The sequence below is a fragment of the Orbicella faveolata genome, unplaced genomic scaffold, assembly GCF_042242905.1.
Source record: "Orbicella faveolata isolate gen_17 unplaced genomic scaffold, um_ofav_v1 contig_46, whole genome shotgun sequence".
Lineage (NCBI taxonomy): Eukaryota > Metazoa > Cnidaria > Anthozoa > Scleractinia > Merulinidae > Orbicella > Orbicella faveolata.
The window spans coordinates 33,283,311-33,298,278 of record NW_028301576.1 but is presented as its reverse complement, the minus strand read 5'-3'; the positions used below and the strand labels follow the sequence as shown (position 1 = coordinate 33,298,278).

Below are 14,968 nucleotides of genomic sequence, written 5' to 3'. Positions count from 1 at the left end.
ACGGTACGTGCAACAATACCAACAGAAGGAAGGCATCGCTCTCGATCCGGCCATGATCCTGAAAAATCCCGGACGCAAAGCCACCGCCAAACTCATGCTCAACTCCTTCTGGGGCAAGTTCGGCGAAAACCTACACAAACCCACCACCCAAGTCGTCTACACCGCAGCACAACTCTTTGATCTCGTTTCCAATCACTTCAACGACATAAAACAAGTCAGAATCGCCAACGACGAAGCCCTAGAGGTCGTCTACACCGAACTCGAAGACAACCAACCCGATAACGGACGAATCAGCATCTTCGTCGCCGCTTTCACCACCTGCTGGGCTCGACTCAAATTATACAGCTACCTGGAACTGTTAAAGTACCAAGTTCTCTACTTTGACACCGATTCCGTCATCTACTCGCACAAACCAGGTCAAGCCGATGTCCCGCTAGGCGATTACCTCGGAGAGATGACCAACGAGCTCGACGACGACGACTTCATTACCACTTTCACCTCCGCTGGACCCAAAAATTACGGATACAAAACCCACCAAGGCAGTCTGCTGCAAAGTCCGAGGCTTCTCACTCAATGTACGAGGATCTCAACAACTCAATTACGACGTCATGGAACAAAATCTCCTCGACAAACTCGAACAACCTCTCGAGGACGGTGAACGACGCAATATCCCCGTCGTCAACCCCAACTTCTTCTGGAGAAACCCAGCCACCAAACATCTCAAGGTCATCACACGAATCAAACGCTACGGACTCGTCTTCGACAAACGCGTCGTAGACACGAACACTTTCAAATCGTTTCCATACGGTTACTCACCAATGTAACTTCCTGTAAAATCAATAAAAAATCAATTGTTAAAACTCACTTCCTGTCTATCGCCTTATTTGGACATGTACGTCACAACCTCGATCTCATATTCTCCTTATTTGGACATGTTGCCCTTATTTGGGTATGTGCGAAAAATGGCGGCCATCTTGTTTATGCAAATCGAAAATACTGCCATCTGATTGGTCGAGAGCCAATTTTAATGATATGCACTGCCTTCTGATTGGTTACCGCCCCTATAGACGTCCTTTACTACTGACATGCCTGCATGGAATCGCATAGCTGTTGCATTCATTGAAACAAAAATCCAGTGCAAGATGATGAATACAACCACTATGATTCCCAGCAGCCGCATCTCATAGAGGGAAATGGCCATTATCCAGACAAATTTGCCAACAAAATTGTAAATTTAGTAAAGCAAATAAAGGTCTTTGTCAATTTACTTTTACTAAGTTATTATCAAATCCTCTATGCCTTAAATTCTCTACTGATCCCATCAATAGTTGTGAATTAATCACATTATTAATTTTGCTTGAAAAAATTTGGTTTGGAAACCTGATGGCCAAACCAAAACAGTTGATATTGCAGACAACCACTCAAAATTTAGATTCAAAACTCAGCTTTTACCAATCAAAAAACCAACATTTCCTGAGACTGGGTTGCAAACTTTGATTCATTTACCAAAAAATTTCCATCCCTTGCATGTTTTCAATAACATTTTAATTTCTTAATTTTCGTCCAGGTGAGTCAGTTGATGTCTTTGTCCCGTAAGAAAGACAGCTTTTCCTCACTCAATGTCCTTAAATGAACCAAACAGAAACAACTTTTTTCACAGAGTGATTAGCCTATAATAAAAATGATCAATTAAAATAGTATTAATAAATTATAGCCAGGTTTTTTAAATCTATTTGTATGCTTTCTTTGCTGGAAAAAGATATAGAAAGTTGTGGCTGAAGAAGTTATGAGATGGTCTATGCTACAAAATATAGAAATAACAAATGAATATTCCAGCCTTTTACTTACCAAAATGTTGTGATGTTTGCACACTTTGGAGCACTGCATGATTAAACTGCATCTGAGTTGACTATGAACTACAGAGTTGCATATTGTATCCTCTCCCAATTTATTCTGTTAATATCTTCAGTTCTCCTAGAATGGCTAGCTGAGGCATGGCGGAAAAACTGTTGCTCATGCGCAGTAGATTTCGGTTTGTCTTCCCGCCTTTCCATTTTCAAAATGGCGGACGACGAATCAAAAACGAACACCTCATTGTCCTGACTTTTGGCAACATCTTGCTCGCTCAAGGCAGTTACAAACAACTCGGCTACTTTGGGCAATGATCCGTGCTGATGTTTTGACTGTGATCGAGAGGATCGAAACGGTGTTGGCAGTTTTCTCAGGTGATAAAGACAGCTCTTCCGAAAGGAAACTTTCAGCTTTTTCAAATTCACCCGAGGTACCGTTTTTCCTTTTCTTAAGGTCGTGTCAAGTTCATTAAGGTTTTGAACCGCAATTTCTTGTAGCTTGTTTAATTTTATGGAACATATAAAATATGACTTTTTTTTCGTGCTGATGAAAATTTTTAAATGCTATTTGTTCATGGACTTTTGTATTGTTGCCTGAAGACAGAAAAGTGGAGGACGAATTCGTAAGTGGTGCACACTAATGCCTAGTTTTGTTATGTTTTTCGCTTGTGTGCCATTCATTCATGCTTTGTTTTGCCGCTTCAGTGGATGCCATGTTTGTCATGAGCTGAAAACTTGTAGTGAGCTTATAGAGGTTTAATATGGCATTGTAGAAAGTTTTATTGTATATGTAATACAGCTTGAAGGATAAAATAAATTGCTCTTTGTTTATGTTAGCCCGTGTTTGATATTATGGCTTATGCTACTTCGCACTTACTACAATTCTTGTTCCTTGGCTACGCAGCTTTCCCCGCAGTTGCGGGCTTCGTTATTGCAAACATTTCTCCATTGTGTTAACGAAAAAAACAATCCGCCAAAAGGGGTTCTTGTTCCACTTTATACTGGGGGAACGTTCATTTAGGTGAAGGCTTGTAGTTACATCGAAATTCAGTCAGTGTAAAACGCAGACTGTGCACTGCAGACTGCAGAGTAAGGGGGAAATACATACTGCAGACATTATTATAACTGAATCGTGTTTTATCGAATGCTAACCTTAAACAGGCTAACTGGAGAAAATATTCCGGCTTACCCTAGGGCGGATACAGAGAAGGGGTTTCGAGATACAAACTGCCAAAATGCGGTCCCCTCTAGGGGGACCGGTGGTCCTTGAATTGGAAATGGGATTTCTGTTATTGTGAAGCCAAGTTAGCATGTTGTTTTACTTCTTTTTTTTAATCTAGGGGGTTCAACCGAACCTGCCAAAGCCGCCTAGATTCTTCCCAGCTAACCCGAGTGACATTCAGTCTAACCCTAGAACTATTCAGGCTAAACTGTCACTTCTTTTAGCCTGAATAAGGTTGGTCTGTTTACTGTTAACACACAGTAACACTTAAAAAGTCTACAGTCTGCATTTTAACACCTGGCCTGCAGTCAAAAGTCTGCATCTTACACTGATCACATTGGAAAGCATGCCTTTTTGCAAAAAGCACCATTGTGAGAAAACACATGAAAACTGCACCATCCCTCCTCCCCCAATAGTAAGTTTAAGTCTTGTTCCAAGCAAATACCGTATGCCATCTCTCCTAGATACTTTTAAGGAGAAGGTTCAGTAGCCTACACTGCAACAAAATTCTACTGTTTCATATTGTGTTCCAGATAAATTCCATACCCTTGCAGACCCTGCCACCAAATTTTGTTTCCTCCCTCCCCCAACTTCCAACCATCCTAAGGGGTCACCACCTTATTGTGGAGGGATGGTTTTTGTATCCATGACCCTATGAGCTATGTCAGCTGGAGTCTTGTACTTCTGGTAGGTTGAAGGATAGGGACCAGACAAATTGTGATCACCTGGCTTTCCACGTTGGGTGTTGGGCTGAGGACTGATAACCCACTACTGTAGAAAGTAAGACTAGTAGATAACAGAAGATATTCAAATCCCTATTAACATCAGTGAAGCAACGAAGGCTCATATCATAACAAATGCATTTGGAGCAAACCATCCTCTGAACACCCCACTGAAAATGCCAGTTCACCTTCATACTTTCCTTTTCAAAATTTTAGGTTTTGAATTTCCTCCCCCCCCCCACCCCTCAGAATTTCCATTGACCTCCCTTGAGGTGGATATGGTTATCTTCTGGCACCACACTTTTTGGTAATTTATTCAGATCAGGCAATGATGTCAGCAAAATGTTTATCTGATTAAAATGCAACTTAGAGATTTGCAATTCCAAAATAACTACATGTAAAACTACTGTTAAGTTAACCTCTCCCATTCCCAAACAAAAAGACCAACCAAGCGTGACTAGAATTGTTTCATTAAAAATGCCCCCCAAATATAGAAAACTAAACTGAAATAAAAATAAAATCCAACACAAACACACAAGCAATGAGCATCATTAAAAAACTGGATCATTGGATAATGCAATTTGAGAGTTTTCATTGTTTTAGCTATCAGGGGTTATGAGTCATTATACCATGCTCTGCAAATATGGAAAGGGTATGCATGATTTTTTGAGCATTTTTATTGTTATTTAAGTCTAGTTTTCTATATTTTGGGGGCCTTTTTAATAAAACAATTATTCCACTCATGCCTGTTGGATATGAGAAGTACTATTTCCGAAACGAGAGCGAGTGTTTCATCGGGGTATCCAAACACTGAGAAACAAATGAAAGCACGAGGCCGTAGGCCGAATGCTTTTATTGTTTCGAGGTGTTTGGATACCCCGATGAAACACGAAGCACGAGTTTTGCAAACAACTTCTCATGATCACTCTTAAAGAAATAATAAACAAAGACTTCCAATTAGAATTGTTTGCTGTCTAACATTCCTTCCTCGATAATTTCAATATCAATGATATTTTTTACCGGCGTAATTAATTTGCATTTATGGTGCGATTTAATTTATTCTGAGATGTGAAAGTTGCTGGGGTTGCCAGCATTTACAAGTTGTTGTTCAGTCAGGATGTATATCGCAAGAAAGTTGTTTGAGAGATTTCGGTAGCCGAAAAGTGTGGAGGATGAGAAGAAAAGTGTTGATAACGCAGCACTGAAGTCAACAGCTTATAAAGCCAAATGGTCGTGTAAGGTTTTCGAGGAATGGAAACCACATCGATTAGTGAAGTCCTGTACTTTGGAACCTGGCGGTCTTTTTACCATGAAAGACTTTGAAGAAAGAGTGTGAACTTTGGAAACGGCCATTACAGATATGCCTGCATGCAGACTCAACTACTGGCTGTCGAAGTTCGTTCAAGAAGTAAACAATTCTTCTGGGGAACGTTATCCTTGCCGTTAGTTGTACTCAATTATTTGCAGACTGAAGCGCCACCTTTCTGATGTAAATGGAAGTGGTATTGGGTGTTATTTAACCTTTCATAATAATAATAATAGTAATAATAATAATGGCATTTCGGGCAGTATATCCACAGGGTGGCTCTTCGCCTGCCCGATGCTAACTAAATTTACAATTGTAAAAAGGTTAAAAGATATCTAAGAATTTATATCTATATGTAAACGAGAATAAATTGTGTTTTAAGATATGCTAAAATAAATAAATGAATAAACCTTTAAATGACAGCCACTATTCACCTTGATTGCAAAGAATAAATTACTGTTAAATATCGCATAAACTTCCACACCAAAATATTATGATCTACAAATTTTTAAGAAGTCAAATCCCAACCAAGTTGTTTACCAAGCTATAATTTTTCTGTCTTCAAACATTTTTCTTTATTAATTACTAGGGAATCCTGAAATACTTGTTCCATGCATTTGGTTCCGTAATTATCCCTTTTATTATTCCTTAATCTTTTTATGAAAGGGACATATCATTTAGTATCCTCTGCAAGGAAGATGGCATTCATTTCATCCAGGAAAAAAACTCCTTGATGTTGATGTACATGGCCATGTCACACTGTCCCCAGCCAGAGAATCAAGTCATTGAAAGAGAGGAGGAGAGCTGTGAAAATCTGAGGTCTAACTGTGTAAAAAAAGAGGAAAAAAATGTAAAATTAAATTAAGCTATACTTTGGCTTCATCCTTTGAATACTTATTACATTGCAAGAAGAAATGTCATTAACTTAGTATCTGCACTCTTCATACATTATACAATACTGCGTAGAGCATTGAAGACTACGCAACTTCTTTCAACCTATATTGTGAATACCTCAGTCATTTTGCTAGCTTTGTAACTGGGAAATTTAAATCATGTAGTACAACATAATCATGAAGTACAACAAAAGGATTGTTCCTTCTTGAGGTTTCACTCAGTAAAAAATAAGTAAATAAAAACATTTCATTAACCTCATCATCAGACTAATTAAACCCAAAAAAGTCTGCCTTCAGGTCAAAAAATAATTTTACAAGATAACTTTTAAAAACTCTTTCAAAACAACGCAATTAGTCCATTCAATAACAACAAACCTTAGTGTACATCTGTCATATCAGATTCTTGCACCGCTGCAAGAACTTTTCAATTGTAGACAACACAAGCCAGAGGATATATCCAAACGTAGAAAGAAATGTGTCACCTTGAATAGTATGCTGATATCCGGACTGGACATAAGTTGGCTACGCTTTTAAAACATTCATTGTATGTAAGATTTATATCCTGAAATCTACAAAATTAAGCTCATTTGTAGTACAGTGTCAACGGTTTTCGTCACTTATTTATATGAACATGGCAGACAAAAAAACCTAATGGGTCTCTTCCCAGAGGCAAGTCAAGATATGACGGGTAATTCAAATGATAGCGAACAAAATCTTCAACTTTTCAAATGTAGACTCATCGAGCCAAAAAGTTTCCGAAGTCACACGAACTAGAATATGTTGCCAATTGCAAAAATCAACCATTTACGGAAGGAAAGGAAGGAAAACTTGGCTTACCTTTTAACATAGCTTTCCATTATGCTGTGTTCATTGTGTTAAGTCATCTGTACTCCAGTATCTGCAGCAGAAGAGTATTGTAAATAAGCTAAGCAGGTGCTTCCGCTTGGCACAAAATGAACACGACACCAACGGACAAAATAAATCACAACACAAAGAATAACACTCAAAGAAAGAAACAAAACCAGGCTAACATTTGCAACATACTTACTTTTGCTTAATCTGCATTCTCTGCGACAAGTAGAAGTTCTAACTGGGTAAAAATCCACAATATTTCTTGTTGTTCGATGCTCCCGCTTGCAAAATATTCAGACATTTTCAAAACTCGTTTGCAGCCGCAAATTGTCAGCGGTGAGTGCTTGAGCATGCTCCAAGACAACAGATTTTTCAGCCAATCAGCGGTTTTTCTGCCGTGCTGCTAGCTGAAGGATAAAAACGTTCATAAGCAAATTTCCACTAGTCAGTTTTTAATTGGCATTTAATTGTCTACTGCTCAAAAGACCAAGACATGAAACCCTAAAACTGTTGGTACTATCCAAAGAGGTCACATAATAATATAATTATGAGGTCAGCTTTTTAATTTGCAACTAATGGCAAGTTTGATTTTTATCAAACATTGTAACAATTTCACCCACTAAAGATAAGCTGGATTATGTGTACTAAAGACATCCATGGTCAAGTGTCGATCAATACCCTTGATCGATACTCTCAATTGACACTCGATCAACACCTGATCGATACTCAATCGACACTCCATCGACACTCAATCTACATTTCTATTACTCAGTTTTGCAAATGTCACAGGGTAAGTGCATTTGATCACCTGGTATGACACCATTCTTAGCCCAGGAGACAGTTGAAAATGTCAAATGCCTGGCAGGTTCGGGGGGTGGGGGGTGGCCAGGAGATAGTGGAGTTCCAAATGATTGATCCATAAGCCTGATACAACAAATATCAAAACATATTTTTACTACAATTGCTACTGATCTTGCAATCTGATTGTCATCACAGTGGTCAAAATTTGTTGTGGACTCACTTGGCTGTGTTTCACAAGTCCACAACATTTTGACCACTGTGATGATGCGTATCATTGTCAATAAGAGTGCAGACCATGCTAAACCGCATTTAATTTGTTAAATTCACACCAGTGAAGTCATTTATCAACATCAATGAACAAACATCATAATTTCAACTGTGGCAACAAACAGCCTTTTTTATATAGAATGGTAACTAGAGACAAAAGCAAAAACTTATCCATAGATTAAATTTTCAGAGACAACAACTCTTTCAATGATATAATTAATATAATAATTAAGTCAGGTCGAGATGGTTTGTCATGCATGGCTGACTGAGTTTTTCCTTCAAGGCAAATTTCTCTTACATTTACACGAGCTTTCTTTCAAGGGAATTGTTTAAGCTCAGAAATTACCAGAGGCATTGTGCACAACAATTTATACAAAGATAGGGTTAAGTTTAAGCTTAATTATTAAGTTATGTTTATTTCAAGCACTGATCATGCTAAAATCTATGCTATGACCCCAGGGGAGGTACTTTGGGAATTTTTGGGTGGGGATGTGCCGCTGGGACCCTGGAACCCTTAGCCTATACCAGAGCTAGTTCAGCTGAATTTTGCTAACCTGTACTAGAGTAAACTCTCTAAATCCCCCCATCTATCAACACTATTGAGGCTGATTTGCATAAATATAAACTTGCTGATTTGATTTTTTTATATTTTTGAGTGGCAATTCCTGGTTTCCTTACTCTAGATAAAATCTTCAACCAACCAGTCAGTTTTGTGAAAAATGATACCCTATTCTAGACCCAAACGCTCTGATTTATATACCCTATCCTAGAGTAAAGTGCTTGAAAACCATACCCTTCACGGCGGCACATACCTATATAGCCCATATATGGCAGTGCCCCCCCCCCGGGGCTATGACAGACACATCAATTTAATGCACAAGACTTGACTGAGCAAGGAAAAATATTATCTTTGTCAATTTTTGTAAATAAGTATATGTGAATTTAAAATAAAGTCTTGTCTTTTCTTAACGAAGAGCTTTGCTGATGAACTGAGATTCAGTCAAGTGCAATTAATCTTCGACCAAAATGTTTTCGCTGAGGATCTGTCCTGCTATGAATATACACAATTCATAGCTCTTTATTCCTTTATGTAGCCATTGCTGCATTTAATTTACTTTTTCAACTCCATTATTCTCTGAACATTGAAAACAAATGAACGAAATTCAATGACTTACCTTTCCTGGTCCAAAACACAATGAAAATTTCACCAGAGCCACCATAATGAAGCCAAATGAAAAATGTCTGCTTTCCTCACAGCCGACTTTGTTGACCTTTATTCTCTCTCTGATTGGCCAGAAAAATGCGGGAAGCCGCTGGCAGCCACGTTTTTCCCGCTGTTTTCAAGCTGTTTTCTTGTGCCACCTCCAGGTTAAGTGAAAACTTTTTTATTGAAAAAATACACATTGGCAAGAAAGCAAGCTTTCATTTAATCGTTAAAACAGAAAAAAATACGAAAACGCAGGCTATTAGGGCATTAAAAGAGGAGTTGCAGGATATGGCCATATTTGACCTCGCCTTTGACATGACATGATGTAGGATCAAAGTTGTACAAAGCCATGGCGCCTTTGAACGCCTTTGACATAAGGGATCAAAGGTATGCAGAGCCATGGTGTCTTTGAATGCCTTTGACATAAGAGATCAAAGGTATGCAAAGCCTTGGTGTCTTTGAACGCCTTTAATGCGCGTCAAAACTTAAGTCAAAGTTCTTGACGTGTTTGACCTCACCTTTAACAGGGATCAAATGTATAGCAAATCCGTAAGATATTTGATTCCTCCTTTGACATGGGTCAAAGGTGGGGTCAAAGTTAACATCACATCACAAATGTATCGGCAAAGCCATGACAGTTTTGACACACAGTTGATGCACGTCAAAGTTTGGATCAAAGCTATGATCATATTTGACCTTGACTTTGATCAGGATCAAATTTAGAGTAAATCCAATTTTTCGTACCGTGTGCTTTGCTGTTTGTAGAGGTTATCAAATCATTTTCAGGGCAATTTAGAATGAATAAATAAATAAGCACAAGGAAATTTTTCAAGGACTACAAATGTAGGGCGAGTGCAATTTGTAGTCTGGAAATTTTATTTATTCCAAAATGCAGCAGAAAAATCGTTTGATCTCTCGTTAATAAAATTCATGCAATTAAATTTAAACTTCTGCACTCAATTTCAACTTTAACTACTGTTTATACTTAATTAATGTGCTCTCAGCAGCATATTGAAGTTTTTGCAGGCATAATATTATCCACAAAACAGAAGTCTCTTGATTGCTTGCGTAGCTGATCGTGACATTGCTTAAAACAGCCAACCTTTTGGCTGCAGCAAGCTTGTCACATCGAGAGATGTTGTCCAGAACACTCCAAATACTTTTCTTATATTCTTTTGCTGGAATTGAATCTTTGTTGATATGTTCAACAGGATTTGTTGTGTCAGGACACACTGACCAGTTACAGGCCTCCATGTTTGTAAATGCAGTTGTGAACATTTCTATAGAGAAGCATAGAGTAACAGTTAATACTGGACTATAACCCTACCTAACCTGGGGAAGGATCGTGGAAGAAAAATAAATACGAAGATGAAGATGCACGCATAACTGTTATTACTATCAACAGCAAATAACTTTCAATTATAACTTATAGCATTAACTCAAAGGCGTTTGTGGCATCACGGGGAATTTGAAGAAAATAAAATGAACTTACTCAAGTGCTCCTCCCTTGTCCATCACCTTTTCCAATTGTGCAGCTTTTTCCAGTTATCATTCTCTAGGTCTCTCATGTCATCTGGAAGAAGGTGTTTTACAGTTGTGATGTTCAGATCTTCGGCAAGTACATTCAAGATTTTGTAAACGTCATTCTTTGCATTGGACATGGCAACTTTATATGCCAGCAGACAGAAACCTCTTATAGATGAAGCTGTGTCGCACACTCCGGTACTAACTTTCATTACTGACCTCTTCCCATGTGGCTGCCAAAACAATTTTCAATGTATCACTTCAAAATTGCATTTTTCGTCCGTTTTGGTGTTTAATGCGTTGGAGAAGAGGCTAAATAGCTGAAGTACTTCAACTATAACAGTGGAAGGGCCTCCGATAATTTAGTATTTTATGTCATTTTTGGTTAGCAATTGTTTCTGAGGATGTTCTTGAACAGACACTCCACCATAGTATGGTAGTTTTCATCTTCATTTGCACCATTACTTTCCCCTAGGACTAAACATGGAGTTAAATAATTCTAAGACTAATTTGAAATATGTACCTTGCAACCTCTAAGTATCTTGTCTGCAAAATCTCGACCAAGAACATCCTGAAGGCCTTCTGCTTTGGCATCTGGAAAATCAGCAGTGATGCCTAAGAGCTCTTTGCCATTGTCAAATGCTGGGCATTGCCTTGTCGTTCCTTGAAAGATGTGTGTGAATGTTGCCGCATGTGCTTGAGAGGTCTGCCTGATCGAAAGAACATGTGCTACAGCGACCCCTATTAATTAAACATAACAAACGTTTTTACATATTAAAATATTAACTCCCCAATAATCTCAACAAGACAATTAAACTTTCAATTTTATGCTTAAACCAAACCAAACATAGAATTACCCTCACCATTCATAAAATAAACACATGAAAGAACAGTAGCTTTGATATGATACACTAAACATTTTTTATAAAGCAAAAAATGGAACAACTAATGTAAGTCACGGACAAACTGGTATGCTTCACAGCCTATACTCACATTCTAATATGAGATAGTCCAACGCAACTATGTTCAGCAGGTACGGGAAGAGATCATTTTGAGTAAATGTTATGTTGATGTTCAAGAACTCTGATTGACCCATAATTTCTACCTGGGTAAGGATTCTGAAAGAAGGCATATTTTTTGTCACCCATCAATAGATAAGGTAAGTCAGACATCGGTTAGGGATTTGACAAACTTGCGAGTTCCTGCGAGTTTCCTGTAAAAAAATATGTAAAAGAGGTTTTAGCACAAAATGTTTACACCATTTTACTTTGGCTAAAGAAGAATTGTTTAATGTGCACCACAAAACTAAGGACAATCGATTCCAGCAACCTTTTTGCAATGTTAGTAATCACTACAACACTTCACCAAGATCTCATTTATTGTACACGATTTGTGTCATTTTTGTCAAAAATTGGTCTGGTTAGAGGGGCCACATACCTCCTTTTGTGTCATTGTAAACTCACTGCCTTATTTCCTTTTCAAAATTGAGGATTGGCGAAAGGCTTTTGGGTAGGCCAAGTAATCCACCAGATGCTTCCATCGCGCTACCTCTGACCTCTCTCACTTTTGAAATGTTCATCGCCACCACTGACAAAAATTCGTTTTTGTACCATCATCATTGTCATTGTCATCGTATCATCATCAAAATCATCATTATAATTTTAATCAATATTCTCAATGTTATTTTTTTTTTAATTTTATTTGTTATCTGCATGTGCTTACAGGTACAGTATTTACATTGTTACAAGTGCTAATTATTGTGTATAGGTAATATAAGTGTGATTACAAGTACAGTATTGACATTGTTACAAGTGCTAATTATAATATATAAGTGATGTAGGTGTGTTTACAAGTACAGTATTTACATTGTTACAAGTGCTAATTATAATATATAAGTAATATAATATAATATAAGTGTGTTTACAAGTACAGTATTTACATTGTTACTAGTGCCAATTAAAGTATTTAAGTGAAATAGGTGTGTATACAAGTGCATGTCACTTATAATGCTTTGGAGGAGGGGTGCTTTTTCCTATTTAATTATTAAGAAAGACGTTCTATTCTGTATTTGGTTAACACTTTATCAACGAAAGTGTAGAGGTGAATAGCTTTGTTTTGCATCTTACAAGTGTAGATGTAGAATCTCATAAACAAGATCGTATAATTACATTTCTTTAATAATGTCTTATCGTATGGGCTGGGCATGATGCCAAATAGTTTTTCTTCTATTGTTGGACTAAAATTCGAATTATTGACAGTATTAAACCAGTCGATGACGTTTTTAACAAAGCTCTTAACAAATTCACAATCATTAAATGTGTGATCAATTGAATCATGTTCAGCACAATAGTGGCATTCATCATCCGTTTTGATTCGGTATCTAAAAAGTTCCTTTTTTGTTACAACGATTCTATGAATAAGTTTGAATTGAAATTCTTCTAATTTTGTTTCCTTACAAATGTTTTTCAGCAAGGAAAATATTTTTTCCCTTGTCTCCCCATCCAACTGCATGGTTTGATTCCATTTCATTGGGCCAGTTTGACACCTCTTGTGAATTTTTTTGTTAATTAAACAATAGAAGTCCCTAGGTTTGGCTTTGACTAAGTTAATTTCTGTCAAGTCGTCTAGTTGGTAAAGGGGGTTGTTCTCGATGTATGGTTCACTTTCTGGTGGTAATGTGTTTTTCGCTTTTGTGGCTAGATGCTTTGGTATCGCAGTTACAACTTGATAAAATTGGAGAAAGTTTGTTTTGCAAAGAAAGTTTGTTTTGCAAGTGAATTTGTTTTTAAATTCTTGATAAGACATAAACTGGCCATTGCTGTTCAACAGGTCTTGTGTAAAAAGAATGTTGTTGTTAAGCCATTCACTGATGAAAATGGGCTTCCCTCCAATGAGGATTTCTTTGTTATTGAATACGAACATATCCTGTCCTCTGTCATGGTTATACAAGGTTTTCAATTCATTAAAAAACTTTGAAATGTCTTTATAAAATGATGGCAAACCCGTCGATATATTTTGTGTCGTAGTTACATCTTAAAAGAAAGCTCAGACCGCCGTATTTTCCTAGATAATGGTCTGGAACAGTTTTCCAGTTTTTTCTTCCCGGTGCGAAAAGTCTCGGAATCCAAGCTAACCTCAGTGCCTTTATCATAATTTCCACATCGATCATACGTATACCCCCTTTATCTCGATCTTGATAGAGCCCTTTTTTGTTACTTGTGGTTGAAATTATGTTGGTTATTTCCCTTTTCGTCGTACAAAACATGGATTCCTAAGACTTTAACTGGGTTATGTAGCCATTTCAGTTGTAATGGATTGCCCTTATTATTTTTCAATTTTCCCAACCAGAGCGCTTTTGTTTTCTTCCAGTTTAATTTAAGGCCCGCTAGCGTACCAAAGTTATCGATTATTTCTAAGGCCTTTTCGACAGAGGCCAGGTCAGCACACAAAAGATTTGTATCATCTGCATACAGGCTCAATTTCAGTTCTTTTGCTAATATTTCAATTCCTTTGACGTTTAGGTCTTGTCGGATTTTATTGGCCATTATTTCTGCTGAAAGAATAAACAAATACAGGGATAGTGGGCACCCCTGACGGACTCCTCTAGATGGCCGAAACCAGTTTGTCAAAAAACCATTGTTTAATGCTGCACTCTCTATGTTGGTGTAAAAGGTGCTAACCCATTTTTGAATACTCATACCGAAATTGAAGACATCCAGTGTTCTCATTATAAAGGGCCATTCAAGTGAGTCAAAGGCTTTACTGAAGTCTAGAGACACTAGAATGCCTGGGATGTTATGCCTCTTAGTATATTCCATAATGTCGATTATGAGGCGGATATTTTCCCCAATATAGTGCCCTTTAATAAACCCGGTTTGGTCCAAGTTTACTAGCTTTGGCAGCGAAGCTTTTATTCTCCTAGCTATGGCCTTAGTTGCTATCTTGCAATCAACATTAAGTAAAGTTATTGGTCGCCAGTTCGATAAATCTAACAGGGAGACGTCCTCCTTTGGTATAAGAGTAATGATGCCTCTTCTTTGGGAGATGGAAAGCTCATTTGTTTCATAAACTTCATTGAAGCTTTCGACAAGGTTATGTCCTAGCAGTTGGAAAAAAAACTTATAAAATTCAACCGTGAAACCATCCTCACCTGGAGACTTGTCATTTTGGAAAGTTTCTAACACCTGTTTACATTTGTTGTACATTAAAAGGCCTTCGAGTTCATCTCGCTCTTCATCAGAAAGCTTAGGCAGGCGCAATTCCTGAGTAAAGCTATCGTATTCCTCCTGTGTTGTGCTAGATGCTGATGTGTATAAATCATTAA

General features: G+C 37.7%; 3 long non-coding RNA genes across 3 annotated transcripts; all 3 read right to left on the bottom strand.

Moving 5' to 3' along the window:
- Window positions 1-1,855: 1,855 nt before the first annotated feature.
- Window positions 1,856-9,479, bottom strand: LOC149099861 (uncharacterized). Its single transcript, XR_016203795.1, has 2 exons — window positions 9,089-9,479; window positions 1,856-1,987 (listed from the first exon to the last, which is right to left on the bottom strand). It is a non-coding gene; the product is annotated as an uncharacterized LOC149099861 (long non-coding RNA).
- Window positions 4,454-7,186, bottom strand: LOC149099862 (uncharacterized). Its single transcript, XR_016203794.1, has 3 exons — window positions 7,042-7,186; window positions 6,831-6,891; window positions 4,454-5,925 (listed from the first exon to the last, which is right to left on the bottom strand). It is a non-coding gene; the product is annotated as an uncharacterized LOC149099862 (long non-coding RNA).
- An 801-nt stretch (window positions 9,480-10,280) lies between the features above and the next one.
- Window positions 10,281-11,360, bottom strand: LOC149099860 (uncharacterized). Its single transcript, XR_016203821.1, has 2 exons — window positions 10,613-11,360; window positions 10,281-10,400 (listed from the first exon to the last, which is right to left on the bottom strand). It is a non-coding gene; the product is annotated as an uncharacterized LOC149099860 (long non-coding RNA).
- Between the last annotated feature and the right edge of the window lie 3,608 nt (window positions 11,361-14,968).